Raw genomic sequence first — 25530 nt, 5'->3', positions numbered from 1 at the left:
ACGACTGCTCTGATGGACTGTTTAGCGCCATTTCATCTACCGTAACAAGGGAAGAAAATGACTCCATCTCGTTAGCCTTCAGTAATAAAGATGTTTTGGAGGTTGTCTGCAGTTCGCCACTTAAGAAATCCCCTGGCCCTGATGGCTTACCAGTTGAATTTTACAAGCACTATTGGCACATCATCGGGGACAAAATTACTCAAGTCGTGAACGAAGTCTTGCAAGGAACGTCTGTCCCACTCGTCTTTAAGGAATGTAAAATTGTGCTTCTCCCTAAAAACAGAGGTACTAAAACTATCACCAATTTCCGACCAATATCGTTATTAAACTCTGATTATAAGATCGTGGCTCGCGCAATTAACGTGAGACTCATGCCACTCACTGCTAAAATCATTGGCCACCAGCAGACATGTGCCTTTAGACGAACAATTCTGCAAACGGCTGCTTTTTACCGAGATGTCATTGCTTTAACGAACGCTAGTAATATGAACTGTGGGCTGATCTTTCTCGATTTTTTTAAAGCTTTTGATCTCGTAAATCACGCGTACCTCCTCGAGACTATGCAAAGATTGGGTTTCTCTCGGAACACGATTGACATGATTAAAAACGTGGCCATGGGAATCAAGGCAAAACTTTCTGTCAACTCACAACTGACGCGACCAATACAAATCAACAGAGGGGTTCCACAAGGGAGCCCCTTGTCCATGTTGCTTTTTGTACTCTCCCTTGAACCTCTGTTACAACAGTTGCAGACGAAACTCACTGGGATTACAATTTCTGGGGTAAAAAGTGTAATCGGAGCCTATGCCGACGATGTGGGTGTGGTGATTCGCAATGTCGATGATGTCACCGTATTAGCGGCTGAACTTCGGAAATACTGTCTGGCGTCAGGGGCGCAGTTAAATGAACAAAAAAGCAAATTTCTGAACCTCTGTGGCCTCCAGCATTTGCGTGTTGATTATGCTACACCAGTCAGCGTACACAAGGCTCTGGGGATCATGTTGACGGCGTCCTCTCTAAAGATGATAGCGGCTAACTGGCGGGATGTAGCACGTAAAATAAATGGTGCCCTAATTGATAATTACCATCGTAGCCTCAACCAATTTGATCGTATTCAACTTATCAACGCCTGTATTTTATCAATGGCGTATTACATGGCGCAGCTTCTGCCGCTCCCTGCAGTAATTGCTAGAAATATTATGTCGAAGATAACAAATTTTATTTGGCGCGGGGAAATTTTTCGCGTATCTGCCAAAACTGCAACACTCCACCCCCTCAACGGAGGGATGGGCTTAGTCGACGTCAAGAAAAAGGCAGCAGCTCTCTATGTTACACGGACGGTCTCTATCATTAACAATTACCCATCGGGCATTACGGCGCAATTATTCACTGCCGTCAGGCCGCAGAGTCTTGACCCCCCGCTGAACATTCAGACCATCAGTTACAAGCTCAAACACATCCGAGATTATTACTTTGCACGCAGCTACATCGGTCAAGAACTCTTACATTCTCGACATTTAGCGGCTCCAGCAATATTGGCATACTGGCGACAACACGAAGGACCGAATCCAATTGTTACGAAGTACAGTGGCGTCAACTGGGATATAGTATGGCGTAATGTCAGCTCCAGTGTCCTTACTTCCGCCTCTCGAACTGCATGGTACAAGGCAATTAATGATGTGATTGGCACCAATGAGAGGCTACATAAAATCGGACTCAGTGATACAACTCTCTGCCATAGCTGTCAACTGGTGGATACAGTTCTGCACCGTTATACCTGCGGCGAACGTGCACGAAATTGGGGCTGGCTGAGAGAAAAAATAGCCATTGTTACCAGGACTACAACCGCCAACATCCCTTCAACTATGTTTTCTCGACCCGACGTGCGATTTTATCCACCGGCGAAAAATAACGTAGTTACGTGGTTGCTGGGCAACTATTCCAGCTATGTTTTTAATAAACTTGGTGGTGACGATCCCTTGGAATTCAAGATGTTTATGGAAATCGAATTCGCGAAAACCTGCAGCTATCCCAATCATGGCACCATTTTCGGCAATATGCTTAAAATAATATTTAATAGAATGGGTATAGGGTAAGATCTATGCGTCTAAAGGGGTGGGCCCAGGCCGCGGGACTCCAGTAGTGCCGCGAAGAGGCCCCACTGCTTCTGTCTCGTGTCCTGCCTCCCACACCCGCCCAACTACCACGAAACACAGACTCCACTCCAGTACCCCGGAAACCGAGAACAATTCTTGTGTTAGCAACGGAGCAATTTTTTTCTAATTTTCACCAGAAGCTATGAGAGACCAGCAAACAAGAGTGTTAAAAAAAAAAAAAAAAAAAAAAAAAAAAAAAAAAAAAGTGGCGCAATTGGTTAGCGCACGGTACTTATAAGGCAGTAGCCGTGAGCAATGCCGGGGTTGTGAGTTCGAGCCTCACCTGGGGCATACTTTTATTTCTTAGCAGCTGTCTCTGACAGCAACAGGAGGCTAGGTTTGAGATGTATCAGCTATTTGAGTAACATAATTGTGCATTCGAGACGCTAGCTGCGTCTTCCTCGGTAGTATAGTGGTTAGTATCCCCGCCTGTCACGCGGGAGACCGGGGTTCGATTCCCCGCCGGGGAGGCACATCCGATTTTTAATTGCTGCTTTTTCACTCTCCGAACTTAGTGTAGGACGTTTGCGGCTACTTGCACCATATCTCTCGCACACAGGCACCTGTTTACATCGCATCCTCGGTAGTATAGTGGTTAGTATCGCCGCCGGTCACGCGGGAGACCGGGGTTCGATTCCCCGCCGGGGAGATGCGATTTTTATCTCACAAACCTGTTCGAGTGTTGCGCGTATGGGGGTCGTAAGAGCATTAACTTTGCGATCAAGGAGTGTAGTTGGTGCAAAATCTTAAAAAATGCTACATCTTAGGAAGTGGTTCTCGCATTCTTCACACTTCAGAATTACTGGGTTTGCTGTTAACGCTGAATCAAGGCACCCCAGCCGACGCTGTGGGCGTAATAATCGAGCTCGACACAGTCTGCAAAAGAAATAATTTTAGCAGAGCGTGGTTTCGATCCACGGACCTCTGGGTTATGGGCCCAGCACGCTTCCACTGCGCCACTCTGCTGGCTGGGGTTGCGCTGGCTCTTCGCCACGTGACGTGGGACACTTGGAAAGCGTTGTCTGCGTCGCTTTCACACGCCTGTACTTAATTGCGTATCATCTCCCACAGCTCTCAGCTTGACTTGTCTCGACTTTGCTCGACTGACGCTACGCTGACGCTTGCAGGCTGCGATATTTACCACGATTGACTCGACATGCAGCTGCGAGATGCACAGGAGTAACAAAGCACTCCACGATGCGTCGACATACGAAATCCACTGCCCAGCTACGCGTCGGCAACCAACAAAATGCCGACCCTGCCAGGATTCGAACCTGGAATCTTCTGATCCGTAGTCAGACGCGTTATCCGTTGCGCCACAGGGCCAGTGGCAGCATTTCTTTCTACGAGGCAAGTGCAATTGGCGAAGAAACGTGTTCTCCATGGCTGAGCAAGCTCCCAAGGAAGGTACCTCTCGTCCAGCTGCGTGGCCGCAGTGCGCCTGCAGAGCTTAGAGCTTGCCACGCATCTGCTCTCGCTGTTCGACAGGTAGCAGAAGGCAAGGCGCGCGTTTTCCCGCGTTTTCTCGACGACCAGAGCCGGTTGATGTGCATGTAAGCGTAGCATATGAAACAAGAATAGCACGAAGCATTGGTAGTCAGGTGCCAAAGTCGCAGTATGGCATCAGGTGGCGATCGTATGTTTCTGTGGCCACCACTGGTTTGCAGCAAAGTGAATACCGCTAACTGAGAACACTGTGTCGTAGCCCCAGTGGCGCAATTGGTTAGCGCACGGTACTTATAAGGCAGTAGCCGTGAGCAATGCCGGGGTTGTGAGTTCGAGCCTCACCTGGGGCATACTTTTATTTCTTAGCAGCTGTCTCTGACAGCAACAGGAGGCTAGGTTTGAGATGTATCAGCTATTTGAGTAACATAATTGTGCATTCGAGACGCTAGCTGCGTCTTCCTCGGTAGTATAGTGGTTAGTATCCCCGCCTGTCACGCGGGAGACCGGGGTTCGATTCCCCGCCGGGGAGGCACATCCGATTTTTAATTGCTGCTTTTTCACTCTCCGAACTTAGTGTAGGACGTTTGCGGCTACTTGCACCATATCTCTCGCACACAGGCACCTGTTTACATCGCATCCTCGGTAGTATAGTGGTTAGTATCGCCGCCGGTCACGCGGGAGACCGGGGTTCGATTCCCCGCCGGGGAGATGCGATTTTTATCTCACAAACCTGTTCGAGTGTTGCGCGTATGGGGGTCGTAAGAGCATTAACTTTGCGATCAAGGAGTGTAGTTGGTGCAAAATCTTAAAAAATGCTACATCTTAGGAAGTGGTTCTCGCATTCTTCACACTTCAGAATTACTGGGTTTGCTGTTAACGCTGAATCAAGGCACCCCAGCCGACGCTGTGGGCGTAATAATCGAGCTCGACACAGTCTGCAAAAGAAATAATTTTAGCAGAGCGTGGTTTCGATCCACGGACCTCTGGGTTATGGGCCCAGCACGCTTCCACTGCGCCACTCTGCTGGCTGGGGTTGCGCTGGCTCTTCGCCACGTGACGTGGGACACTTGGAAAGCGTTGTCTGCGTCGCTTTCACACGCCTGTACTTAATTGCGTATCATCTCCCACAGCTCTCAGCTTGACTTGTCTCGACTTTGCTCGACTGACGCTACGCTGACGCTTCCAGGCTGCGATATTTACCACGATCGATTCGACATGCAGCTGCGAGATGCACAGGAGTAACAAAGCACTCCACGATGCGGCGACATACGAAATCCACTGCCCAGCTACGCGTCGGCAACCAACAAAATGCCGACCCTGCCAGGATTCGAACCTGGAATCTTCTGATCCGTAGTCAGACGCGTTATCCGTTGCGCCACAGGGCCAGTGGCAGCATTTCTTTCTACGAGGCAAGTGCAATTGGCGAAGAAACGTGTTCTCCATGGCTGAGCAAGCTCCCAAGGAAGGTACCTCTCGTCCAGCTGCGTGGCCGCAGTGCGCCTGCAGAGCTTAGAGCTTGCCACGCATCTGCTCTCGCTGTTCGACAGGTAGCAGAAGGCAAGGCGCGCGTTTTCCCGCGTTTTCTCGACGACCAGAGCCGGTTGATGTGCATGTAAGCGTAGCATATGAAACAAGAATAGCACGAAGCATTGGTAGTCAGGTGCCAAAGTCGCAGTATGGCATCAGGTGGCGATCGTATGTTTCTGTGGCCACCACTGGTTTGCAGCAAAGTGAATACCGCTAACTGAGAGCACTGTGTCGTAGCCCCAGTGGCGCAATTGGTTAGCGCACGGTACTTATAAGGCAGTAGCCGTGAGCAATGCCGGGGTTGTGAGTTCGAGCCTCACCTGGGGCATACTTTTATTTCTTAGCAGCTGTCTCTGACAGCAACAGGAGGCTAGGTTTGAGATGTATCAGCTATTTGAGTAACATAATTGTGCATTCGAGACGCTAGCTGCGTCTTCCTCGGTAGTATAGTGGTTAGTATCCCCGCCTGTCACGCGGGAGACCGGGGTTCGATTCCCCGCCGGGGAGGCACATCCGATTTTTAATTGCTGCTTTTTCACTCTCCGAACTTAGTGTAGGACGTTTGCGGCTACTTGCACCATATCTCTCGCACACAGGCACCTGTTTACATCGCATCCTCGGTAGTATAGTGGTTAGTATCGCCGCCGGTCACGCGGGAGACCGGGGTTCGATTCCCCGCCGGGGAGATGCGATTTTTATCTCACAAACCTGTTCGAGTGTTGCGCGTATGGGGGTCGTAAGAGCATTAACTTTGCGATTAAGGAGTGTAGTTGGTGCAAAATCTTAAAAAATGCTACATCTTAGGAAGTGGTTCTCGCATTCTTCACACTTCAGAATTACTGGGTTTGCTGTTAACGCTGAATCAAGGCACCCCAGCCGACGCTGTGGGCGTAATAATCGAGCTCGACACAGTCTGCAAAAGAAATAATTTTAGCAGAGCGTGGTTTCGATCCACGGACCTCTGGGTTATGGGCCCAGCACGCTTCCACTGCGCCACTCTGCTGGCTGGGGTTGCGCTGGCTCTTCGCCACGTGACGTGGGACACTTGGAAAGCGTTGTCTGCGTCGCTTTCACACGCCTGTACTTAATTGCGTATCATCTCCCACAGCTCTCAGCTTGACTTGTCTCGACTTTGCTCGACTGACGCTTGCAGGCTGCGATATTTACCACGATCGACTCGACATGCAGCTGCGAGATGCACAGGAGTAACAAAGCACTCCACGATGCGGCGACATACGAAATCCACTGCCCAGCTACGCGTCGGCAACCAACAAAATGCCGACCCTGCCAGGATTCGAACCTGGAATCTTCTGATCCGTAGTCAGACGCGTTATCCGTTGCGCCACAGGGCCAGTGGCAGCATTTCTTTCTACGAGGCAAGTGCAATTGGCGAAGAAACGTGTTCTCCATGGCTGAGCAAGCTCCCAAGGAAGGTACCTCTCGTCCAGCTGCGTGGCCGCAGTGCGCCTGCAGAGCTTAGAGCTTGCCACGCATCTGCTCTCGCTGTTCGACAGGTAGCAGAAGGCAAGGCGCGCGTTTTCCCGCGTTTTCTCGACGACCAGAGCCGGTTGATGTGCATGTAAGCGTAGCATATGAAACAAGAATAGCACGAAGCATTGGTAGTCAGGTGCCAAAGTCGCAGTATGGCATCAGGTGGCGATCGTATGTTTCTGTGGCCACCACTGGTTTGCAGCAAAGTGAATACCGCTAACTGAGAACACTGTGTCGTAGCCCCAGTGGCGCAATTGGTTAGCGCACGGTACTTATAAGGCAGTAGCCGTGAGCAATGCCGGGGTTGTGAGTTCGAGCCTCACCTGGGGCATACTTTTATTTCTTAGCAGCTGTCTCTGACAGCAACAGGAGGCTAGGTTTGAGATGTATCAGCTATTTGAGTAACATAATTGTGCATTCGAGACGCTAGCTGCGTCTTCCTCGGTAGTATAGTGGTTAGTATCCCCGCCTGTCACGCGGGAGACCGGGGTTCGATACCCCGCCGGGGAGATGCGATTTTTATCTCACAAACCTGTTCGAGTGTTGCGCGTATGGGGGTCGTAAGAGCATTAACTTTGCGATCAAGAAGTGTAGTTGGTGCAAAATCTTAAAAAATGCTACATCTTAGGAAGTGGTTCTCGCATTCTTCACACTTCAGAATTACTGGGTTTGCTGTTAACGCTGAATCAAGGCACCCCAGCCGACGCTGTGGGCGTAATAATCGAGCTCGACACAGTCTGCAAAAGAAATAATTTTAGCAGAGCGTGGTTTCGATCCACGGACCTCTGGGTTATGGGCCCAGCACGCTTCCACTGCGCCACTCTGGTGGCCGGTGTTGCGCTGGCTCTTCGCCACGTGACGTGGGACACTTGGAAAGCGTTGTCTGCGTCGCTTTCACACGCCTGTACTTAATTGCGTATCATCTCCCACAGCTCTCAGCTTGACTTGTCTCGACTTTGCTCGACTGACGCTACGCTGACGCTTCCAGGCTGCGATATTTACCACGATCGACTCGACATGCAGCTGCGAGATGCACAGGAGTAACAAAGCACTCCACGATGCGGCGACATACGAAATCCACTGCCCAGCTACGCGTCGGCAACCAACACAATGCCGACCCTGCCAGGATTCGAACCTGGAATCTTCTGATCCGTAGTCAGACGCGTTATCCGTTGCGCCACAGGGCCAGTGGCAGCATTTCTTTCTACGAGGCAAGTGCAATTAGCGAAGAAACGTGTTCTCCATGGCTGAGCAAGCTCCCAAGGAAGGTACCTCTCGTCCAGCTGCGTGGCCGCAGTGCGCCTGCAGAGCTTAGAGCTTGCCACGCATCTGCTCTCGCTGTTCGACAGGTAGCAGAAGGCAAGGCGCGCGTTTTCCCGCGTTTTCTCGACGACCAGAGCCGGTTGATGTGCATGTAAGCGTAGCATATGAAACAAGAATAGCACGAAGCATTGGTAGTCAGGTGCCAAAGTCGCAGTATGGCACCAGGTGGCGATCGTATGTTTCTGTGGCCACCACTGGTTTGCAGCAAAGTGAATACCGCTAACTGAGAGCACTGTGTCGTAGCCCCAGTGGCGCAATTGGTTAGCGCACGGTACTTATAAGGCAGTAGCCGTGAGCAATGCCGGGGTTGTGAGTTCGAGCCTCACCTGGGGCATACTTTCATTTCTTAGCAGCTGTCTCTGACAGCAACAGGAGGCTAGGTTTGAGATGTATCAGCTATTTGAGTAACATAATTGTGCATTCGAGACGCTAGCTGCGTCTTCCTCGGTAGTATAGTGGTTAGTATCCCCGCCTGTCACGCGGGAGACCGGGCTCCGATTCCCCGCCGGGGAGATGCGATTTTTATCTCACAAACCTGTTCGAGTGTTGCGCGTATGGGGGTCGTAAGAGCATTAACTTTGCGATCAAGAAGTGTAGTTGGTGCAAAATCTTAAAAAATGCTACATCTTAGGAAGTGGTTCTCGCATTCTTCACACTTCAGAATTACTGGGTTTGCTGTTAACGCTGAATCAAGGCACCCCAGCCGACGCTGTGGGCGTAATAATCGAGCTCGACACAGTCTGCAAACGAAATAATTTTAGCAGAGCGTGGTTTCGATCCACGGACCTCTGGGTTATGGGCCCAGCACGCTTCCACTGCGCCACTCTGGTGGCCGGTGTTGCGCTGGCTCTTCGCCACGTGACGTGGGACACTTGGAAAGCGTTGTCTGCGTCGCTTTCACACGCCTGTACTTAATTGCGTATCATCTCCCACAGCTCTCAGCTTGACTTGTCTCGACTTTGCTCGACTGACGCTACGCTGACGCTTCCAGGCTGCGATATTTACCACGATCGACTCGACATGCAGCTGCGAGATGCACAGGAGTAACAAAGCACTCCACGATGCGGCGACATACGAAATCCACTGCCCAGCTACGCGTCGGCAACCAACACAATGCCGACCCTGCCAGGATTCGAACCTGGAATCTTCTGATCCGTAGTCAGACGCGTTATCCGTTGCTCCACAGGGCCAGTGGCAGCATTTCTTTCTACGAGGCAAGTGCAATTAGCGAAGAAACGTGTTCTCCATGGCTGAGCAAGCTCCCAAGGAAGGTACCTCTCGTCCAGCTGCGTGGCCGCAGTGCGCCTGCAGAGCTTAGAGCTTGCCACGCATCTGCTCTCGCTGTTCGACAGGTAGCAGAAGGCAAGGCGCGCGTTTTCCCGCGTTTTCTCGACGACCAGAGCCGGTTGATGTGCATGTAAGCGTAGCATATGAAACAAGAATAGCACGAAGCATTGGTAGTCAGGTGCCAAAGTCGCAGTATGGCACCAGGTGGCGATCGTATGTTTCTGTGGCCACCACTGGTTTGCAGCAAAGTGAATACCGCTAACTGAGAGCACTGTGTCGTAGCCCCAGTGGCGCAATTGGTTAGCGCACGGTACTTATAAGGCAGTAGCCGTGAGCAATGCCGGGGTTGTGAGTTCGAGCCTCACCTGGGGCATACTTTCATTTCTTAGCAGCTGTCTCTGACAGCAACAGGAGGCTAGGTTTGAGATGTATCAGCTATTTGATAAACATAATTGTGCATTCGAGACGCTAGCTGCGTCTTCCTCGGTAGTATAGTGGTTAGTATCCCCGCCTGTCACGCGGGAGACTGGGGTTCGATACCCCGCCGGGGAGATGCGATTTTTATCTCACAAACCTGTTCGAGTGTTGCGCGTAAGGGGGTCGTAAGAGCATTAACTTTGCGATCAAGAAGTGTAGTTGGTGCAAAATCTTAAAAAATGCTACATCTTAGGAAGTGGTTCTCGCATTCTTCACACTTCAGAATTACTGGGTTTGCTGTTAACGCTGAATCAAGGCACCCCAGCCGACGCTGTGGGCGTAATAATCGAGCTCGACACAGTCTGCAAAAGAAATAATTTTAGCAGAGCGTGGTTTCGATCCACGGACCTCTGGGTTATGGGCCCAGCACGCTTCCACTGCGCCACTCTGGTGGCCGGTGTTGCGCTGGCTCTTCGCCACGTGACGTGGGACACTTGGAAAGCGTTGTCTGCGTCGCTTTCACACGCCTGTACTTAATTGCGTATCATCTCCCACAGCTCTCAGCTTGACTTGTCTCGACTTTGCTCGACTGACGCTACGCTGACGCTTCCAGGCTGCGATATTTACCACGATCGACTCGACATGCAGCTGCGAGATGCACAGGAGTAACAAAGCACTCCACGATGCGGCGACATACGAAATCCACTGCCCAGCTACGCGTCGGCAACCAACACAATGCCGACCCTGCCAGGATTCGAACCTGGAATCTTCTGATCCGTAGTCAGACGCGTTATCCGTTGCGCCACAGGGCCAGTGGCAGCATTTCTTTCTACGAGGCAAGTGCAATTAGCGAAGAAACGTGTTCTCCATGGCTGAGCAAGCTCCCAAGGAAGGTACCTCTCGTCCAGCTGCGTGGCCGCAGTGCGCCTGCAGAGCTTAGAGCTTGCCACGCATCTGCTCTCGCTGTTCGACAGGTAGCAGAAGGCAAGGCGCGCGTTTTCCCGCGTTTTCTCGACGACCAGAGCCGGTTGATGTGCATGTAAGCGTAGCATATGAAACAAGAATAGCACGAAGCATTGGTAGTCAGGTGCCAAAGTCGCAGTATGGCACCAGGTGGCGATCGTATGTTTCTGTGGCCACCACTGGTTTGCAGCAAAGTGAATACCGCTAACTGAGAGCACTGTGTCGTAGCCCCAGTGGCGCAATTGGTTAGCGCACGGTACTTATAAGGCAGTAGCCGTGAGCAATGCCGGGGTTGTGAGTTCGAGCCTCACCTGGGGCATACTTTTATTTCTTAGCAGCTGTCTCTGACAGCAACAGGAGGCTAGGTTTGAGATGTATCAGCTATTTGAGTAACATAATTGTGCATTCGAGACGCTAGCTGCGTCTTCCTCGGTAGTATAGTGGTTAGTATCCCCGCCTGTCACGCGGGAGACCGGGCTTCGATTCCCCGCCGGGGAGATGCGATTTTTATCTCACAAACCTGTTCGAGTGTTGTGCGTATGGGGGTCGTAAGAGCATTAACTTTGCGATCAAGAAGTGTAGTTGGTGCAAAATCTTAAAAAATGCTACATCTTAGGAAGTGGTTCTCGCATTCTTCACACTTCAGAATTACTGGGTTTGCTGTTAACGCTGAATCAAGGCACCCCAGCCGACGCTGTGGGCGTAATAATCGAGCTCGACACAGTCTGCAAAAGAAATAATTTTAGCAGAGCGTGGTTTCGATCCACGGACCTCTGGGTTATGGGCCCAGCACGCTTCCACTGCGCCACTCTGGTGGCCGGTGTTGCGCTGGCTCTTCGCCACGTGACGTGGGACACTTGGAAAGCGTTGTCTGCGTCGCTTTCACACGCCTGTACTTAATTGCGTATCATCTCCCACAACTCTCAGCTTGACTTGTCTCGACTGACGCTACGCTGACGCTTCCAGGCTGCGATATTTACCACGATCGACTCGACATGCAGCTGCGAGATGCAGAGGAGTAACAAAGCACTCCACGATGCGGCGACATACGAAATCCACTGCCCAGCTACGCGTCGGCAACCAACACAATGCCGACCCTGGCAGGATTCGACCCTGGAATCTTCTGATCCGTAGTCAGACGCGTTAACCGTTGCTCCACAGGGCCAGTGGCAGCATTTCTTTCTACGAGGCAAGTGCAATTAGCGAAGAAACGTGTTCTCCATGGCTGAGCAAGCTCCCAAGGAAGGTACCTCTCGTCCAGCTGCGTGGCCGCAGTGCGCCTGCAGAGCTTAGAGCTTGCCACGCATCTGCTCTCGCTGTTCGACAGGTAGCAGAAGGCAAGGCGCGCGTTTTCCCGCGTTTTCTCGACGACCAGAGCCGGTTGATGTGGATGTAAGCGTAGCATATGAAACAAGAATAGCACGAAGCATTGGTAGTCAGGTGCCAAAGTCGCAGTATGGCACCAGGTGGCGATCGTATGTTTCTGTGGCCACCACTGGTTTGCAGCAAAGTGAATACCGCTAACTGAGAGCACTGTGTCGTAGCCCCAGTGGCGCAATTGGTTAGCGCACGGTACTTATAAGGCAGTAGCCGTGAGCAATGCCGGGGTTGTGAGTTCGAGCCTCACCTGGGGCATACTTTCATTTCTTAGCAGCTGTCTCTGACAGCAACAGGAGGCTAGGTTTGAGATGTATCAGCTATTTGAGTAACATAATTGTGCATTCGAGACGCTAGCTGCGTCTTCCTCGGTAGTATAGTGGTTAGTATCCCCGCCTGTCACGCGGGAGACCGGGGTTCGATTCCCCGCCGGGGAGATGCGATTTTTATCTCACAAACCTGTTCGAGTGTTGCGCGTATGGGGGTCGTAAGAGCATTAACTTTGCGATCAAGAAGTGTAGTTGGTGCAAAATCTTAAAAAATGCTACATCTTAGGAAGTGGTTCTCGCATTCTTCACACTTCAGAATTACTGGGTTTGCTGTTAACGCTGAATCAAGGCACCCCAGCCGACGCTGTGGGCGTAATAATCGAGCTCGACACAGTCTGCAAAAGAAATAATTTTAGCAGAGCGTGGTTTCGATCCACGGACCTCTGGGTTATGGGCCCAGCACGCTTCCACTGCGCCACTCTGGTGGCCGGTGTTGCGCTGGCTCTTCGCCACGTGACGTGGGACACTTGGAAAGCGTTGTCTGCGTCGCTTTCACACGCCTGTACTTAATTGCGTATCATCTCCCACAGCTCTCAGCTTGACTTGTCTCGACTTTGCTCGTCTGACGCTACGCTGACGCTTGCAGGCTGCGATATTTACCACGATCGACTCGACATGCAGCTGCGAGATGCACAGGAGTAACAAAGCACTCCACGATGCGGCGACATACGAAATCCACTGCCCAGCTACGCGTCGGCAACCAACAAAATGCCGACCCTGCCAGGATTCGAACCTGGAATCTTCTGATCCGTAGTCAGACGCGTTATCCGTTGCGCCACAGGGCCAGTGGCAGCATTTCTTTCTACGAGGCAAGTGCAATTAGCGAAGAAACGTGTTCTCCATGGCTGAGCAAGCTCCCAAGGAAGGTACCTCTCGTCCAGCTGCGTGGCCGCAGTGCGCCTGCAGAGCTTAGAGCTTGCCACGCATCTGCTCTCGCTGTTCGACAGGTAGCAGAAGGCAAGGCGCGCGTTTTCCCGCGTTTTCTCGACGACCAGAGCCGGTTGATGTGCATGTAAGCGTAGCATATGAAACAAGAATAGCACGAAGCATTGGTAGTCAGGTGCCAAAGTCGCAGTATGGCATCAGGTGGCGATCGTATGTTTCTGTGGCCACCACTGGTTTGCAGCAAAGTGAATACCGCTAACTGAGAGCACTGTGTCGTAGCCCCAGTGGCGCAATTGGTTAGCGCACGGTACTTATAAGGCAGTAGCCGTGAGCAATGCCGGGGTTGTGAGTTCGAGCCTCACCTGGGGCATACTTTTATTTCTTAGCAGCTGTCTCTGACAGCAACAGGAGGCTAGGTTTGAGATGTATCAGCTATTTGAGTAACATAATTGTGCATTCGAGACGCTAGCTGCGTCTTCCTCGGTAGTATAGTGGTTAGTATCCCCGCCTGTCACGCGGGAGACCGGGGTTCGATTCCCCGCCGGGGAGATGCGATTTTTATCTCACAAACCTGTTCGAGTGTTGCGCGTATGGGGGTCGTAAGAGCATTAACTTTGCGATCAAGAAGTGTAGTTGGTGCAAAATCTTAAAAAATGCTACATCTTAGGAAGTGGTTCTCGCATACTTCACACTTCAGAATTACTGGGTTTGCTGTTAACGCTGAATCAAGGCACCCCAGCCGACGCTGTGGGCGTAATAATCGAGCTCGACACAGTCTGCAAAAGAAATAATTTTAGCAGAGCGTGGTTTCGATCCACGGACCTCTGGGTTATGGGCCCAGCACGCTTCCACTGCGCCACTCTGGTGGCCGGTGTTGCGCTGGCTCTTCGCCACGTGACGTGGGACACTTGGAAAGCGTTGTCTGCGTCGCTTTCACACGCCTGTACTTAATTGCGTATCATCTCCCACAACTCTCAGCTTGACTTGTCTCGACTGACGCTACGCTGACGCTTCCAGGCTGCGATATTTACCACGATCGACTCGACATGCAGCTGCGAGATGCACAGGAGTAACAAAGCACTCCACGATGCGGCGACATACGAAATCCACTGCCCAGCTACGCGTCGGCAACCAACACAATGCCGACCCTGCCAGGATTCGAACCTGGAATCTTCTGATCCGTAGTCAGACGCGTTATCCGTTGCTCCACAGGGCCAGTGGCAGCATTTCTTTCTACGAGGCAAGTGCAATTAGCGAAGAAACGTGTTCTCCATGGCTGAGCAAGCTCCCAAGGAAGGTACCTCTCGTCCAGCTGCGTGGCCGCAGTGCGCCTGCAGAGCTTAGAGCTTGCCACGCATCTGCTCTCGCTGTTCGACAGGTAGCAGAAGGCAAGGCGCGCGTTTTCCCGCGTTTTCTCGACGACCAGAGCCGGTTGATGTGGATGTAAGCGTAGCATATGAAACAAGAATAGCACGAAGCATTGGTAGTCAGGTGCCAAAGTCGCAGTATGGCACCAGGTGGCGATCGTATGTTTCTGTGGCCACCACTGGTTTGCAGCAAAGTGAATACCGCTAACTGAGAGCACTGTGTCGTAGCCCCAGTGGCGCAATTGGTTAGCGCACGGTACTTATAAGGCAGTAGCCGTGAGCAATGCCGGGGTTGTGAGTTCGAGCCTCACCTGGGGCATACTTTCATTTCTTAGCAGCTGTCTCTGACAGCAACAGGAGGCTAGGTTTGAGATGTATCAGCTATTTGAGTAACATAATTGTGCATTCGAGACGCTAGCTGCGTCTTCCTCGGTAGTATAGTGGTTAGTATCCCCGCCTGTCACGCGGGAGACCGGGGTTCGATTCCCCGCCGGGGAGATGCGATTTTTATCTCACAAACCTGTTCGAGTGTTGCGCGTATGGGGGTCGTAAGAGCATTAACTTTGCGATCAAGAAGTGTAGTTGGTGCAAAATCTTAAAAAATGCTACATCTTAGGAAGTGGTTCTCGCATTCTTCACACTTCAGAATTACTGGGTTTGCTGTTAACGCTGAATCAAGGCACCCCAGCCGACGCTGTGGGCGTAATAATCGAGCTCGACACAGTCTGCAAAAGAAATAATTTTAGCAGAGCGTGGTTTCGATCCACGGACCTCTGGGTTATGGGCCCAGCACGCTTCCACTGCGCCACTCTGGTGGCCGGTGTTGCGCTGGCTCTTCGCCACGTGACGTGGGACACTTGGAAAGCGTTGTCTGCGTCGCTTTCACACGCCTGTACTTAATTGCGTATCATCTCCCACAGCTCTCAGCTTGACTTGTCTCGACTTTGCTCGACTGACGCTACGCTGACGCTTGCAGGCTGCGATATTTACCACGATCGACTCGACATGCAGCTGCGAGATGCACAGGAGTAACAAAGCACTCCACGATGCGGCGACATACGAAATCCACTGCCCAGCTACGCGTCGGCAACCAACAAAATGCCGACCCTGCCAGGATTCGAACCTGGAATCTTCTGATCCGTAGTCAGACGCGTTATCCGTTGCGCCACAGGGCCAGTGGCAGCATTTCTTTCTACGAGGCAAGTGCAATTAGCGAAGAAACGTGTTCTCCATGGCTGAGCAAGCTCCCAAGGAAGGTACCTCTCGTCCAGCTGCGTGGCCGCAGTGCGCCTGCAGAGCTTAGAGCTTGCCACGCATCTGCTCTCGCTGTTCGACAGGTAGCAGAAGGCAAGGCGCGCGTTTTCCCGCGTTTTCTCGACGACCAGAGCCGGTTGATGTGCATGTAAGCGTAGCATATGAAACAAGAATAGCACGAAGCATTGGTAGTCAGGTGCCAAAGTCGCAGTATGGCATCAGGTGGCGATCGTATGTTTCTGTGGCCACCACTGGTTTGCAGCAAAGTGAATACCGCTAACTGAGAGCACTGTGTCGTAGCCCCAGTGGCGCAATTGGTTAGCGCACGGTACTTATAAGGCAGTAGCCGTGAGCAATGCCGGGGTTGTGAGTTCGAGCCTCACCTGGGGCATACTTTTATTTCTTAGCAGCTGTCTCTGACAGCAACAGGAGGCTAGGTTTGAGATGTATCAGCTATTTGAGTAACATAATTGTGCATTCGAGACGCTAGCTGCGTCTTCCTCGGTAGTATAGTGGTTAGTATCCCCGCCTGTCACGCGGGAGACCGGGGTTCGATTCCCCGCCGGGGAGATGCGATTTTTATCTCACAAACCTGTTCGAGTGTTGCGCGTATGGGGGTCGTAAGAGCATTAACTTTGCGATCAAGAAGTGTAGTTGGTGCAAAATCTTAAAAAATGCTACATCTTAGGAAGTGGTTCTCGCATTCTTCACACTTCAGAATTACTGGGTTTGCTGTTAACGCTGAATCAAGGCACCCCAGCCGACGCTGTGGGCGTAATAATCGAGCTCGACACAGTCTGCAAAAGAAATAATTTTAGCAGAGCGTGGTTTCGATCCACGGACCTCTGGGTTATGGGCCCAGCACGCTTCCACTGCGCCACTCTGGTGGCCGGTGTTGCGCTGGCTCTTCGCCACGTGACGTGGGACACTTGGAAAGCGTTGTCTGCGTCGCTTTCACACGCCTGTACTTAATTGCGTATCATCTCCCACAACTCTCAGCTTTACTTGTCTCGACTGACGCTACGCTGACGCTTCCAGGCTGCGATATTTACCACGATCGACTCGACATGCAGCTACGAGATGCACAGGAGTAACAAAGCACTCCACGATGCGGCGACATACGAAATCCACTGCCCAGCTACGCGTCGGCAACCAACACAATGCCGACCCTGCCAGGATTCGAACCTGGAATCTTCTGATCCGTAGTCAGACGCGTTATCCGTTGCTCCACAGGGCCAGTGGCAGCATTTCTTTCTACGAGGCAAGTGCAATTAGCGAAGAAACGTGTTCTCCATGGCTGAGCAAGCTCCCAAGGAAGGTACCTCTCGTCCAGCTGCGTGGCCGCAGTGCGCCTGCAGAGCTTAGAGCTTGCCACGCATCTGCTCTCGCTGTTCGACAGGTAGCAGAAGGCAAGGCGCGCGTTTTCCCGCGTTTTCTCGACGACCAGAGCCGGTTGATGTGGATGTAAGCGTAGCATATGAAACAAGAATAGCACGAAGCATTGGTAGTCAGGTGCCAAAGTCGCAGTATGGCACCAGGTGGCGATCGTATGTTTCTGTGGCCACCACTGGTTTGCAGCAAAGTGAATACCGCTAACTGAGAGCACTGTGTCGTAGCCCCAGTGGCGCAATTGGTTAGCGCACGGTACTTATAAGGCAGTAGCCGTGAGCAATGCCGGGGTTGTGAGTTCGAGCCTCACCTGGGGCATACTTTCATTTCTTAGCAGCTGTCTCTGACAGCAACAGGAGGCTAGGTTTGAGATGTATCAGCTATTTGAGTAACATAATTGTGCATTCGAGACGCTAGCTGCGTCTTCCTCGGTAGTATAGTGGTTAGTTTCCCCGCCTGTCACGCGGGAGACTGGGGTTCGATACCCCGCCGGGGAGATGCGATTTTTATCTCACAAACCTGTTCGAGTGTTGCGCGTATGGGGGTCGTAAGAGCATTAACTTTGCGATCAAGAAGTGTAGTTGGTGCAAAATCTTAAAAAATGCTACATCTTAGGAAGTGGTTCTCGCATTCTTCACACTTCAGAATTACTGGGTTTGCTGTTAACGCTGAATCAAGGCACCCCAGCCGACGCTGTGGGCGTAATAATCGAGCTCGACACAGTCTGCAAAAGAAATAATTTTAGCAGAGCGTGGTTTCGATCCACGGACCTCTGGGTTATGGGCCCAGCACGCTTCCACTGCGCCACTCTGGTGGCCGGTGTTGCGCTGGCTCTTCGCCACGTGACGTGGGACACTTGGAAAGCGTTGTCTGCGTCGCTTTCACACGCCTGTACTTAATTGCGTATCATCTCCCACAGCTCTCAGCTTGACTTGTCTCGACTTTGCTCGACTGACGCTACGCTGACGCTTCCAGGCTGCGATATTTACCACGATCGACTCGACATGCAGCTGCGAGATGCACAGGAGTAACAAAGCACTCCACGATGCGGCGACATACGAAATCCACTGCCCAGCTACGCGTCGGCAACCAACACAATGCCGACCCTGCCAGGATTCGAACCTGGAATCTTCTGATCCGTAGTCAGACGCGTTATCCGTTGCGCCACAGGGCCAGTGGCAGCATTTCTTTCTACGAGGCAAGTGCAATTAGCGAAGAAACGTGTTCTCCATGGCTGAGCAAGCTCCCAAGGAAGGTACCTCTCGTCCAGCTGCGTGGCCGCAGTGCGCCTGCAGAGCTTAGAGCTTGCCACGCATCTGCTCTCGCTGTTCGACAGGTAGCAGAAGGCAAGGCGCGCGTTTTCCCGCGTTTTCTCGACGACCAGAGCCGGTTGATGTGCATGTAAGCGTAGCATATGAAACAAGAATAGCACGAAGCATTGGTAGTCAGGTGCCAAAGTCGCAGTATGGCACCAGGTGGCGATCGTATGTTTCTGTGGCCACCACTGGTTTGCAGCAAAGTGAATACCGCTAACTGAGAGCACTGTGTCGTAGCCCCAGTGGCGCAATTGGTTAGCGCACGGTACTTATAAGGCAGTAGCCGTGAGCAATGCCGGGGTTGTGAGTTCGAGCCTCACCTGGGGCATACTTTCATTTCTTAGCAGCTGTCTCTGACAGCAACAGGAGGCTAGGTTTGAGATGTATCAGCTATTTGATAAACATAATTGTGCATTCGAGACGCTAGCTGCGTCTCCCTCGGTAGTATAGTGGTTAGTATCCCCGCCTGTCACGCGGGAGACCGGGCTTCGATTCCCCGCCGGGGAGATGCGATTTTTATCTCACAAACCTGTTCGAGTGTTGCGCGTATGGGGGTCGTAAGAGCATTAACTTTGCGATCAAGAAGTGTAGTTGGTGCAAAATCTTAAAAAATGCTACATCTTAGGAAGTGGTTCTCGCATTCTTCACACTTCAGAATTACTGGGTTTGCTGTTAACGCTGAATCAAGGCACCCCAGCCGACGCTGTGGGCGTAATAATCGAGCTCGACACAGTCTGCAAAAGAAATAATTTTAGCAGAGCGTGGTTTCGATCCACGGACCTCTGGGTTATGGGCCCAGCACGCTTCCACTGCGCCACTCTGGTGGCCGGTGTTGCGCTGGCTCTTCGCCACGTGACGTGGGACACTTGGAAAGCGTTGTCTGCGTCGCTTTCACACGCCTGTACTTAATTGCGTATCATCTCCCACAGCTCTCAGCTTGACTTGTCTCGACTTTGCTCGACTGACGCTACGCTGACGCTTCCAGGCTGCGATATTTACCACGATCGACTCGACATGCAGCTGCGAGATGCACAGGAGTAACAAAGCACTCCACGATGCGGCGACATACGAAATCCACTGCCCAGCTACGCGTCGGCAACCAACACAATGCCGACCCTGCCAGGATTCGAACCTGGAATCTTCTGATCCGTAGTCAGACGCGTTATCCGTTGCGCCACAGGGCCAGTGGCAGCATTTCTTTCTACGAGGCAAGTGCAATTAGCGAAGCAACGTGTTCTCCATGGCTGAGCAAGCTCCCAAGGAAGGTACCTCTCGTCCAGCTGCGTGGCCGCAGTGCGCCTGCAGAGCTTAGAGCTTGCCACGCATCTGCTCTCGCTGTTCGACAGGTAGCAGAAGGCAAGGCGCGCGTTTTCCCGCGTTTTCTCGACGACCAGAGCCGGTTGATGTGCATGTAAGCGTAGCATATGAAACAAGAATAGCACGAAGCATTGGTAGTCAGGTGCCAAAGTCGCAGTATGGCACCAGGTGGCGATCGTATGTTTCTGTGGCCACCACTGGTTTGCAGCAAAGTGAATACCGCTAACTGAGAGCACTGTGTCGTAGCCCCAGTGGCGCAATTGGTTAGCGCACGGTACTTATAAGGCAGTAGCCGTGAGCAATGCCGGGGTTGTGAGTTCGAGCCTCACCTGGGGCATACTTTCATTTCTTAGCAGCTGTCTCTGACAGCAACAGGAGGCTAGGTTTGAGATGTATCAGCTATTTGAGTAACATAATTGTGCATTCGAGACGCTAGCTGCGTCTTCCTCGGTAGTATAGTGGTTAGTATCCCCGCCTGTCACGCGGGAGACCGGGCTTCGATTCCCCGCCGGGGAGATGCGATTTTTATCTCACAAACCTGTTCGAGTGTTGCGCGTATGGGGGTCGTAAGAGCATTAACTTTGCGATCAAGAAGTGTAGTTGGTGCAAAATCTTAAAAAATGCTACATCTTAGGAAGTGGTTCTCGCATTCTTCACACTTCAGAATTACTGGGTTTGCTGTTAACGCTGAATCAAGGCACCCCAGCCGACGCTGTGGGCGTAATAATCGAGCTCGACACAGTCTGCAAAAGAAATAATTTTAGCAGAGCGTGGTTTCGATCCACGGACCTCTGGGTTATGGGCCCAGCACGCTTCCACTGCGCCACTCTGGTGGCCGGTGTTGCGCTGGCTCTTCGCCACGTGACGTGGGACACTTGGAAAGCGTTGTCTGCGTCGCTTTCACACGCCTGTACTTAATTGCGTATCATCTCCCACAGCTCTCAGCTTGACTTGTCTCGACTTTGCTCGACTGACGCTACGCTGACGCTTCCAGGCTGCGATATTTACCACGATCGACTCGACATGCAGCTGCGAGATGCACAGGAGTAACAAAGCACTCCACGATGCGGCGACATACGAAATCCACTGCCCAGCTACGCGTCGGCAACCAACACAATGCCGACCCTGCCAGGATTCGAACCTGGAATCTTCTGATCCGTAGTCAGACGCGTTATCCGTTGCGCCACAGGGCCAGTGGCAGCATTTCTTTCTACGAGGCAAGTGCAATTAGCGAAGCAACGTGTTCTCCATGGCTGAGCAAGCTCCCAAGGAAGGTACCTCTCGTCCAGCTGCGTGGCCGCAGTGCGCCTGCAGAGCTTAGAGCTTGCCACGCATCTGCTCTCGCTGTTCGACAGGTAGCAGAAGGCAAGGCGCGCGTTTTCCCGCGTTTTCTCGACGACCAGAGCCGGTTGATGTGCATGTAAGCGTAGCATATGAAACAAGAATAGCACGAAGCATTGGTAGTCAGGTGCCAAAGTCGCAGTATGGCACCAGGTGGCGATCGTATGTTTCTGTGGCCACCACTGGTTTGCAGCAAAGTGAATACCGCTAACTGAGAGCACTGTGTCGTAGCCCCAGTGGCGCAATTGGTTAGCGCACGGTACTTATAAGGCAGTAGCCGTGAGCAATGCCGGGGTTGTGAGTTCGAGCCTCACCTGGGGCATACTTTCATTTCTTAGCAGCTGTCTCTGACAGCAACAGGAGGCTAGGTTTGAGATGTATCAGCTATTTGAGTAACATAATTGTGCATTCGAGACGCTAGCTGCGTCTTCCTCGGTAGTATAGTGGTTAGTATCCCCGCCTGTCACGCGGGAGACCGGGCTTCGATTCCCCGCCGGGGAGATGCGATTTTTATCTCACAAACCTGTTCGAGTGTTGCGCGTATGGGGGTCGTAAGAGCATTAACTTTGCGATCAAGAAGTGTAGTTGGTGCAAAATCTTAAAAAATGCTACATCTTAGGAAGTGGTTCTCGCATTCTTCACACTTCAGAATTACTGGGTTTGCTGTTAACGCTGAATCAAGGCACCCCAGCCGACGCTGTGGGCGTAATAATCGAGCTCGACACAGTCTGCAAAAGAAATAATTTTAGCAGAGCGTGGTTTCGATCCACGGACCTCTGGGTTATGGGCCCAGCACGCTTCCACTGCGCCACTCTGGTGGCCGGTGTTGCGCTGGCTCTTCGCCACGTGACGTGGGACACTTGGAAAGCGTTGTCTGCGTCGCTTTCACACGCCTGTACTTAATTGCGTATCATCTCCCACAGCTCTCAGCTTGACTTGTCTCGACTTTGCTCGACTGACGCTACGCTGACGCTTCCAGGCTGCGATATTTACCACGATCGACTCGACATGCAGCTGCGAGATGCACAGGAGTAACAAAGCACTCCACGATGCGGCGACATACGAAATCCACTGCCCAGCTACGCGTCGGCAACCAACACAATGCCGACCCTGCCAGGATTCGAACCTGGAATCTTCTGATCCGTAGTCAGACGCGTTATCCGTTGCGCCACAGGGCCAGTGGCAGCATTTCTTTCTACGAGGCAAGTGCAATTAGCGAAGCAACGTGTTCTCCATGGCTGAGCAAGCTCCCAAGGAAGGTACCTCTCGTCCAGCTGCGTGGCCGCAGTGCGCCTGCAGAGCTTAGAGCTTGCCACGCATCTGCTCTCGCTGTTCGACAGGTAGCAGAAGGCAAGGCGCGCGTTTTCCCGCGTTTTCTCGACGACCAGAGCCGGTTGATGTGCATGTAAGCGTAGCATATGAAACAAGAATAGCACGAAGCATTGGTAGTCAGGTGCCAAAGTCGCAGTATGGCACCAGGTGGCGATCGTATGTTTCTGTGGCCACCACTGGTTTGCAGCAAAGTGAATACCGCTAACTGAGAGCACTGTGTCGTAGCCCCAGTGGCGCAATTGGTTAGCGCACGGTACTTATAAGGCAGTAGCCGTGAGCAATGCCGGGGTTGTGAGTTCGAGCCTCACCTGGGGCATACTTTCATTTCTTAGCAGCTGTCTCTGACAGCAACAGGAGGCTAGGTTTGAGATGTATCAGCTATTTGAGTAACATAATTGTGCATTCGAGACGCTAGCTGCGTCTTCCTCGGTAGTATAGTGGTTAGTATCCCCGCCTGTCACGCGGGAGACCGGGCTTCGATTCCCCGCCGGGGAGATGCGATTTTTATCTCACAAACCTGTTCGAGTGTTGCGCGTATGGGGGTCGTAAGAGCATTAACTTTGCGATCAAGAAGTGTAGTTGGTGCAAAATCTTAAAAAATGCTACATCTTAGGAAGTGGTTCTCGCATTCTTCACACTTCAGAATTACTGGGTTTGCTGTTAACGCTGAATCAAGGCACCCCAGCCGACGCTGTGGGCGTAATAATCGAGCTCGACACAGTCTGCAAAAGAAATAATTTTAGCAGAGCGTGGTTTCGATCCACGGACCTCTGGGTTATGGGCCCAGCACGCTTCCACTGCGCCACTCTGGTGGCCGGTGTTGCGCTGGCTCTTCGCCACGTGACGTGGGACACTTGGAAAGCGTTGTCTGCGTCGCTTTCACACGCCTGTACTTAATTGCGTATCATCTCCCACAGCTCTCAGCTTGACTTGTCTCGACTTTGCTCGACTGACGCTACGCTGACGCTTCCAGGCTGCGATATTTACCACGATCGACTCGACATGCAGCTGCGAGATGCACAGGAGTAACAAAGCACTCCACGATGCGGCGACATACGAAATCCACTGCCCAGCTACGCGTCGGCAACCAACACAATGCCGACCCTGCCAGGATTCGAACCTGGAATCTTCTGATCCGTAGTCAGCGTTATCCGTTGCGCCACAGGGACAGTGGCAGCATTTCTTTCTACGAGGCAAGTGCAATTAGCGAAGAAACATGTTCTCCATGGCTGAGCAAGCTCCCAAGGAAGGTACCTCTCGTCCAGCTGCGTGGCCGCAGTGCGCCTGCAGAGCTTAGAGCTTGCCACGCATCTGCTCTCGCTGTTCGACAGGTAGCAGAAGGCAAGGCGCGCGTTTTCCCGCGTTTTCTCGACGACCAGAGCCGGTTGATGTGCATGTAAGCGTAGCATATGAAACAAGAATAGCACGAAGCATTGGTAGTCAGGTGCCAAAGTCGCAGTATGGCATCAGGTGGCGATCGTATGTTTCTGTGGCCACCACTGGTTTGCAGCAAAGTGAATACCGCTAACTGAGAGCACTGTGTCGTAGCCCCAGTGGCGCAATTGGTTAGCGCACGGTACTTATAAGGCAGTAGCCGTGAGCAATGCCGGGGTTGTGAGTTCGAGCCTCACCTGGGGCATACTTTCATTTCTTAGCAGCTGTCTCTGACAGCAACAGGAGGCTAGGTTTGAGATGTATCAGCTATTTGAGTAACATAATTGTGCATTCGAGACGCTAGCTGCGTCTTCCTCGGTAGTATAGTGGTTAGTATCCCCGCCTGTCACGCGGGAGACCGGGCTTCGATTCCCCGCCGGGGAGATGCGATTTTTATCTCACAAACCTGTTCGAGTGTTGCGCGTATGGGGGTCGTAAGAGCATTAACTTTGCGATCAAGAAGTGTAGTTGGTGCAAAATCTTAAAAAATGCTACATCTTAGGAAGTGGTTCTCGCATTCTTCACACTTCAGAATTACTGGGTTTGCTGTTAACGCTGAATCAAGGCACCCCAGCCGACGCTGTGGGCGTAATAATCGAGCTCGACACAGTCTGCAAAAGAAATAATTTTAGCAGAGCGTGGTTTCGATCCACGGACCTCTGGGTTATGGGCCCAGCACGCTTCCACTGCGCCACTCTGGTGGCCGGTGTTGCGCTGGCTCTTCGCCACGTGACGTGGGACACTTGGAAAGCGTTGTCTGCGTCGCTTTCACACGCCTGTACTTAATTGCGTATCATCTCCCACAGCTCTCAGCTTGACTTGTCTCGACTTTGCTCGACTGACGCTACGCTGACGCTTCCAGGCTGCGATATTTACCACGATCGACTCGACATGCAGCTGCGAGATGCACAGGAGTAACAAAGCACTCCACGATGCGGCGACATACGAAATCCACTGCCCAGCTACGCGTCGGCAACCAACACAATGCCGACCCTGCCAGGATTCGAACCTGGAATCTTCTGATCCGTAGTCAGACGCGTTATCCGTTGCGCCACAGGGACAGTGGCAGCATTTCTTTCTACGAGGCAAGTGCAATTAGCGAAGAAACGTGTTCTCCATGGCTGAGCAAGCTCCCAAGGAAGGTACCTCTCGTCCAGCTGCGTGGCCGCAGTGCGCCTGCAGAGCTTAGAGCTTGCCACGCATCTGCTCTCGCTGTTCGACAGGTAGCAGAAGGCAAGGCGCGCGTTTTCCCGCGTTTTCTCGACGACCAGAGCCGGTTGATGTGCATGTAAGCGTAGCATATGAAACAAGAATAGCACGAAGCATTGGTAGTCAGGTGCCAAAGTCGCAGTATGGCACCAGGTGGCGATCGTATGTTTCTGTGGCCACCACTGGTTTGCAGCAAAGTGAATACCGCTAACTGAGAGCACTGTGTCGTAGCCCCAGTGGCGCAATTGGTTAGCGCACGGTACTTATAAGGCAGTAGCCGTGAGCAATGCCGGGGTTGTGAGTTCGAGCCTCACCTGGGGCATACTTTCATTTCTTAGCAGCTGTCTCTGACAGCAACAGGAGGCTAGGT

The 25530-nt window shown here is 52.2% G+C and overlaps 49 non-coding genes across 49 annotated transcripts; 31 read left to right on the top strand and 18 right to left on the bottom strand.

Annotated features, from left to right (window-relative positions):
* Positions 1–2554: 2554 nt before the first annotated feature.
* On the top strand, positions 2555–2626 carry Trnad-guc (transfer RNA aspartic acid (anticodon GUC)). The gene has a single exon. It is a non-coding gene; the product is annotated as a tRNA-Asp (tRNA).
* Positions 2627–3050: 424 nt separating this feature from the next.
* Positions 3051–3122, bottom strand: Trnam-cau (transfer RNA methionine (anticodon CAU)). The gene has a single exon. It is a non-coding gene; the product is annotated as a tRNA-Met (tRNA).
* Positions 3123–3409: 287 nt separating this feature from the next.
* On the bottom strand, positions 3410–3482 carry Trnar-acg (transfer RNA arginine (anticodon ACG)). The gene has a single exon. It is a non-coding gene; the product is annotated as a tRNA-Arg (tRNA).
* Positions 3483–3860: 378 nt separating this feature from the next.
* On the top strand, positions 3861–3952 carry Trnai-uau (transfer RNA isoleucine (anticodon UAU)). The gene is given in 2 exon segments: positions 3861–3898; positions 3917–3952. It is a non-coding gene; the product is annotated as a tRNA-Ile (tRNA).
* Positions 3953–4059: 107 nt separating this feature from the next.
* Positions 4060–4131, top strand: Trnad-guc (transfer RNA aspartic acid (anticodon GUC)). Its single transcript has one exon. It is a non-coding gene; the product is annotated as a tRNA-Asp (tRNA).
* Positions 4132–4555: 424 nt separating this feature from the next.
* Trnam-cau (transfer RNA methionine (anticodon CAU)) lies at positions 4556–4627 on the bottom strand. Its single transcript has one exon. It is a non-coding gene; the product is annotated as a tRNA-Met (tRNA).
* Positions 4628–4914: 287 nt separating this feature from the next.
* On the bottom strand, positions 4915–4987 carry Trnar-acg (transfer RNA arginine (anticodon ACG)). The gene has a single exon. It is a non-coding gene; the product is annotated as a tRNA-Arg (tRNA).
* A 378-nt stretch (positions 4988–5365) lies between these two features.
* Trnai-uau (transfer RNA isoleucine (anticodon UAU)) lies at positions 5366–5457 on the top strand. The gene is given in 2 exon segments: positions 5366–5403; positions 5422–5457. It is a non-coding gene; the product is annotated as a tRNA-Ile (tRNA).
* Positions 5458–5564: 107 nt separating this feature from the next.
* Positions 5565–5636, top strand: Trnad-guc (transfer RNA aspartic acid (anticodon GUC)). Its single transcript has one exon. It is a non-coding gene; the product is annotated as a tRNA-Asp (tRNA).
* Positions 5637–6060: 424 nt separating this feature from the next.
* Trnam-cau (transfer RNA methionine (anticodon CAU)) lies at positions 6061–6132 on the bottom strand. The gene has a single exon. It is a non-coding gene; the product is annotated as a tRNA-Met (tRNA).
* Positions 6133–6408: 276 nt separating this feature from the next.
* Positions 6409–6481, bottom strand: Trnar-acg (transfer RNA arginine (anticodon ACG)). The gene has a single exon. It is a non-coding gene; the product is annotated as a tRNA-Arg (tRNA).
* A 378-nt stretch (positions 6482–6859) lies between these two features.
* Positions 6860–6951, top strand: Trnai-uau (transfer RNA isoleucine (anticodon UAU)). The gene is given in 2 exon segments: positions 6860–6897; positions 6916–6951. It is a non-coding gene; the product is annotated as a tRNA-Ile (tRNA).
* Positions 6952–7058: 107 nt separating this feature from the next.
* Positions 7059–7130, top strand: Trnad-guc (transfer RNA aspartic acid (anticodon GUC)). Its single transcript has one exon. It is a non-coding gene; the product is annotated as a tRNA-Asp (tRNA).
* A 604-nt stretch (positions 7131–7734) lies between these two features.
* Trnar-acg (transfer RNA arginine (anticodon ACG)) lies at positions 7735–7807 on the bottom strand. Its single transcript has one exon. It is a non-coding gene; the product is annotated as a tRNA-Arg (tRNA).
* Positions 7808–8185: 378 nt separating this feature from the next.
* Positions 8186–8277, top strand: Trnai-uau (transfer RNA isoleucine (anticodon UAU)). Its single transcript is given in 2 exon segments — positions 8186–8223; positions 8242–8277. It is a non-coding gene; the product is annotated as a tRNA-Ile (tRNA).
* Positions 8278–9060: 783 nt separating this feature from the next.
* On the bottom strand, positions 9061–9133 carry Trnar-acg (transfer RNA arginine (anticodon ACG)). The gene has a single exon. It is a non-coding gene; the product is annotated as a tRNA-Arg (tRNA).
* Positions 9134–9511: 378 nt separating this feature from the next.
* Trnai-uau (transfer RNA isoleucine (anticodon UAU)) lies at positions 9512–9603 on the top strand. The gene is given in 2 exon segments: positions 9512–9549; positions 9568–9603. It is a non-coding gene; the product is annotated as a tRNA-Ile (tRNA).
* A 107-nt stretch (positions 9604–9710) lies between these two features.
* Positions 9711–9782, top strand: Trnad-guc (transfer RNA aspartic acid (anticodon GUC)). The gene has a single exon. It is a non-coding gene; the product is annotated as a tRNA-Asp (tRNA).
* Positions 9783–10386: 604 nt separating this feature from the next.
* On the bottom strand, positions 10387–10459 carry Trnar-acg (transfer RNA arginine (anticodon ACG)). Its single transcript has one exon. It is a non-coding gene; the product is annotated as a tRNA-Arg (tRNA).
* Positions 10460–10837: 378 nt separating this feature from the next.
* Trnai-uau (transfer RNA isoleucine (anticodon UAU)) lies at positions 10838–10929 on the top strand. Its single transcript is given in 2 exon segments — positions 10838–10875; positions 10894–10929. It is a non-coding gene; the product is annotated as a tRNA-Ile (tRNA).
* A 107-nt stretch (positions 10930–11036) lies between these two features.
* Trnad-guc (transfer RNA aspartic acid (anticodon GUC)) lies at positions 11037–11108 on the top strand. Its single transcript has one exon. It is a non-coding gene; the product is annotated as a tRNA-Asp (tRNA).
* A 1045-nt stretch (positions 11109–12153) lies between these two features.
* On the top strand, positions 12154–12245 carry Trnai-uau (transfer RNA isoleucine (anticodon UAU)). Its single transcript is given in 2 exon segments — positions 12154–12191; positions 12210–12245. It is a non-coding gene; the product is annotated as a tRNA-Ile (tRNA).
* A 107-nt stretch (positions 12246–12352) lies between these two features.
* Trnad-guc (transfer RNA aspartic acid (anticodon GUC)) lies at positions 12353–12424 on the top strand. The gene has a single exon. It is a non-coding gene; the product is annotated as a tRNA-Asp (tRNA).
* A 604-nt stretch (positions 12425–13028) lies between these two features.
* Trnar-acg (transfer RNA arginine (anticodon ACG)) lies at positions 13029–13101 on the bottom strand. Its single transcript has one exon. It is a non-coding gene; the product is annotated as a tRNA-Arg (tRNA).
* A 378-nt stretch (positions 13102–13479) lies between these two features.
* On the top strand, positions 13480–13571 carry Trnai-uau (transfer RNA isoleucine (anticodon UAU)). The gene is given in 2 exon segments: positions 13480–13517; positions 13536–13571. It is a non-coding gene; the product is annotated as a tRNA-Ile (tRNA).
* Positions 13572–13678: 107 nt separating this feature from the next.
* Positions 13679–13750, top strand: Trnad-guc (transfer RNA aspartic acid (anticodon GUC)). The gene has a single exon. It is a non-coding gene; the product is annotated as a tRNA-Asp (tRNA).
* Positions 13751–14344: 594 nt separating this feature from the next.
* Trnar-acg (transfer RNA arginine (anticodon ACG)) lies at positions 14345–14417 on the bottom strand. The gene has a single exon. It is a non-coding gene; the product is annotated as a tRNA-Arg (tRNA).
* Positions 14418–14795: 378 nt separating this feature from the next.
* Positions 14796–14887, top strand: Trnai-uau (transfer RNA isoleucine (anticodon UAU)). The gene is given in 2 exon segments: positions 14796–14833; positions 14852–14887. It is a non-coding gene; the product is annotated as a tRNA-Ile (tRNA).
* A 107-nt stretch (positions 14888–14994) lies between these two features.
* Positions 14995–15066, top strand: Trnad-guc (transfer RNA aspartic acid (anticodon GUC)). Its single transcript has one exon. It is a non-coding gene; the product is annotated as a tRNA-Asp (tRNA).
* A 604-nt stretch (positions 15067–15670) lies between these two features.
* On the bottom strand, positions 15671–15743 carry Trnar-acg (transfer RNA arginine (anticodon ACG)). Its single transcript has one exon. It is a non-coding gene; the product is annotated as a tRNA-Arg (tRNA).
* Positions 15744–16121: 378 nt separating this feature from the next.
* Trnai-uau (transfer RNA isoleucine (anticodon UAU)) lies at positions 16122–16213 on the top strand. The gene is given in 2 exon segments: positions 16122–16159; positions 16178–16213. It is a non-coding gene; the product is annotated as a tRNA-Ile (tRNA).
* Positions 16214–16320: 107 nt separating this feature from the next.
* On the top strand, positions 16321–16392 carry Trnad-guc (transfer RNA aspartic acid (anticodon GUC)). The gene has a single exon. It is a non-coding gene; the product is annotated as a tRNA-Asp (tRNA).
* A 594-nt stretch (positions 16393–16986) lies between these two features.
* Positions 16987–17059, bottom strand: Trnar-acg (transfer RNA arginine (anticodon ACG)). The gene has a single exon. It is a non-coding gene; the product is annotated as a tRNA-Arg (tRNA).
* A 378-nt stretch (positions 17060–17437) lies between these two features.
* Positions 17438–17529, top strand: Trnai-uau (transfer RNA isoleucine (anticodon UAU)). The gene is given in 2 exon segments: positions 17438–17475; positions 17494–17529. It is a non-coding gene; the product is annotated as a tRNA-Ile (tRNA).
* Positions 17530–18312: 783 nt separating this feature from the next.
* Trnar-acg (transfer RNA arginine (anticodon ACG)) lies at positions 18313–18385 on the bottom strand. Its single transcript has one exon. It is a non-coding gene; the product is annotated as a tRNA-Arg (tRNA).
* Positions 18386–18763: 378 nt separating this feature from the next.
* Trnai-uau (transfer RNA isoleucine (anticodon UAU)) lies at positions 18764–18855 on the top strand. Its single transcript is given in 2 exon segments — positions 18764–18801; positions 18820–18855. It is a non-coding gene; the product is annotated as a tRNA-Ile (tRNA).
* A 783-nt stretch (positions 18856–19638) lies between these two features.
* Positions 19639–19711, bottom strand: Trnar-acg (transfer RNA arginine (anticodon ACG)). The gene has a single exon. It is a non-coding gene; the product is annotated as a tRNA-Arg (tRNA).
* A 378-nt stretch (positions 19712–20089) lies between these two features.
* Positions 20090–20181, top strand: Trnai-uau (transfer RNA isoleucine (anticodon UAU)). The gene is given in 2 exon segments: positions 20090–20127; positions 20146–20181. It is a non-coding gene; the product is annotated as a tRNA-Ile (tRNA).
* A 107-nt stretch (positions 20182–20288) lies between these two features.
* On the top strand, positions 20289–20360 carry Trnad-guc (transfer RNA aspartic acid (anticodon GUC)). Its single transcript has one exon. It is a non-coding gene; the product is annotated as a tRNA-Asp (tRNA).
* A 604-nt stretch (positions 20361–20964) lies between these two features.
* Trnar-acg (transfer RNA arginine (anticodon ACG)) lies at positions 20965–21037 on the bottom strand. Its single transcript has one exon. It is a non-coding gene; the product is annotated as a tRNA-Arg (tRNA).
* Positions 21038–21415: 378 nt separating this feature from the next.
* On the top strand, positions 21416–21507 carry Trnai-uau (transfer RNA isoleucine (anticodon UAU)). The gene is given in 2 exon segments: positions 21416–21453; positions 21472–21507. It is a non-coding gene; the product is annotated as a tRNA-Ile (tRNA).
* Positions 21508–21614: 107 nt separating this feature from the next.
* On the top strand, positions 21615–21686 carry Trnad-guc (transfer RNA aspartic acid (anticodon GUC)). Its single transcript has one exon. It is a non-coding gene; the product is annotated as a tRNA-Asp (tRNA).
* Positions 21687–22290: 604 nt separating this feature from the next.
* Positions 22291–22363, bottom strand: Trnar-acg (transfer RNA arginine (anticodon ACG)). Its single transcript has one exon. It is a non-coding gene; the product is annotated as a tRNA-Arg (tRNA).
* A 378-nt stretch (positions 22364–22741) lies between these two features.
* Positions 22742–22833, top strand: Trnai-uau (transfer RNA isoleucine (anticodon UAU)). The gene is given in 2 exon segments: positions 22742–22779; positions 22798–22833. It is a non-coding gene; the product is annotated as a tRNA-Ile (tRNA).
* A 107-nt stretch (positions 22834–22940) lies between these two features.
* Positions 22941–23012, top strand: Trnad-guc (transfer RNA aspartic acid (anticodon GUC)). Its single transcript has one exon. It is a non-coding gene; the product is annotated as a tRNA-Asp (tRNA).
* Positions 23013–24064: 1052 nt separating this feature from the next.
* Positions 24065–24156, top strand: Trnai-uau (transfer RNA isoleucine (anticodon UAU)). The gene is given in 2 exon segments: positions 24065–24102; positions 24121–24156. It is a non-coding gene; the product is annotated as a tRNA-Ile (tRNA).
* A 107-nt stretch (positions 24157–24263) lies between these two features.
* Positions 24264–24335, top strand: Trnad-guc (transfer RNA aspartic acid (anticodon GUC)). The gene has a single exon. It is a non-coding gene; the product is annotated as a tRNA-Asp (tRNA).
* A 604-nt stretch (positions 24336–24939) lies between these two features.
* Positions 24940–25012, bottom strand: Trnar-acg (transfer RNA arginine (anticodon ACG)). The gene has a single exon. It is a non-coding gene; the product is annotated as a tRNA-Arg (tRNA).
* Positions 25013–25390: 378 nt separating this feature from the next.
* Trnai-uau (transfer RNA isoleucine (anticodon UAU)) lies at positions 25391–25482 on the top strand. The gene is given in 2 exon segments: positions 25391–25428; positions 25447–25482. It is a non-coding gene; the product is annotated as a tRNA-Ile (tRNA).
* Positions 25483–25530: the final 48 nt, after the last annotated feature.

The sequence above is a fragment of the Schistocerca serialis genome, chromosome 9 (assembly GCF_023864345.2).
Source record: "Schistocerca serialis cubense isolate TAMUIC-IGC-003099 chromosome 9, iqSchSeri2.2, whole genome shotgun sequence".
Lineage (NCBI taxonomy): Eukaryota > Metazoa > Arthropoda > Insecta > Orthoptera > Acrididae > Schistocerca > Schistocerca serialis.
The sequence above is the reverse complement of the archived record's forward strand: the minus strand, read 5'-3'. Positions and strand labels throughout refer to the sequence as shown.